The sequence below is a fragment of the Cucurbita maxima genome, unplaced genomic scaffold (assembly GCF_002738345.1).
Source record: "Cucurbita maxima cultivar Rimu unplaced genomic scaffold, Cmax_1.0 Cma_Scf00015, whole genome shotgun sequence".
Classification (NCBI taxonomy): Eukaryota; Viridiplantae; Streptophyta; class Magnoliopsida; order Cucurbitales; family Cucurbitaceae; genus Cucurbita; species Cucurbita maxima.
Genome location: NW_019272031.1, coordinates 2,243,913 through 2,245,158, shown reverse-complemented (window position 1 = coordinate 2,245,158; position 1,246 = coordinate 2,243,913). Strand labels below are relative to the sequence as shown.

The following is a 1,246-nucleotide window of genomic DNA, read 5'->3' as shown; positions in this document are numbered from 1 at the left end:
TATGAACGCGTTTTTAATGTACAATGACATATAAATATAGTTGAGGAAAAAATATTTGTAGGGTACATATTATAGAATGTTACCTAAAATGTCATGTTGTGTGGCTCTTGCACGTGTCGTCTTTCATGATTGTATGACGTGTATTAAGTTATGCTTATACTATGATGTATGTTATATGCTACGTACAAATTATTCTATGATGTCTGATGTATTGTGATATGATTATGCTATGCCATGGAACTATGTTATATTATCGATGTTATGCTATGCCATGGAACTATGTTATATTATCGATGATCATGAAGTCTTGTCCCAACGCTAGATTTTGTAAAATATTAGTCACCGAAGCTAGTTGAGCGTTGATAGAAGACAAAGCATCAACTTTAAGTACTCCTTGGATCTTCTTTCCTGGATTGCTTCTCACATCGGCCCATTGACAATTGTTAGATGCTATTATCTCAAAAATCTCATATGCTTCATTGTATGTCTTTGACAAAATAGCTCCATTGGTAGAAGCATCAACTACTTGTTTAGTAGCAATATTTAATCCATTGTAGAAAGTCTCAATTTGTATACAATGAGGTAGTCCATGGCGAGGACACTTTCTAAGCATCTCCTTAAATCTCTCACAAGCTTCACTTAGGGTCTCATCTTTAAACGATTGAAAAGCAACAATCTCATTTCTGAACTGTGTGTTTCTAGTGGGTGGGAAATACTTGATAAAAAATTTCTCTAATAGACTATTCCAAGAATCAATTGTTCCTGGTGCTAAGGTATTCAACCATGATTTAGCATCATCTCTCAATGAATAAGGGAATAAGCTCAGTCTAATCACGTCTTTATCCACTCCTTGGAATCAAAATGAGTCATTAACTCCCAAAAATGACTTTAGTAGGCAAGGATCTTCCGACGGTAGTCCATGAAATTGTCCAATGGTTTGCAATATTTGGAACATCAGGGGCTTTAGCTCAAACGTGGTTACTTGCATTTCGGGTCTAATAATGCACGGATATAGCTCTATCACAGCTGGGTGTGCATATGCTCGAATCGTTCTTTCTCTATCATCTGCTAAATGAATGACATTGGCAGTAATTCTCTCTTGATTAGCCATCATCGCTGGATTTTCAAACTCCCGATTCAGCTGGGCTCCAAGTTCTATTTGATGTATATTCTGTTCTGTCATATTCTTTTTCTCCCTCAACCTTCATCTAAATGTTCTCTCTATTTCAGGATCCAAAATAAATTC

The 1,246-nt window shown here is 36.0% G+C and overlaps 1 non-coding gene across 1 annotated transcript; it reads left to right on the top strand.

The window, feature by feature from the left end:
- Positions 1 to 584: 584 nt before the first annotated feature.
- Positions 585 to 690, top strand: LOC111490566. Its single transcript, XR_002719600.1, has one exon. It is a non-coding gene; the product is annotated as a Plant small nucleolar RNA R71 (small nucleolar RNA).
- The last annotated feature ends 556 nt before the right edge of the window (positions 691 to 1,246 follow it).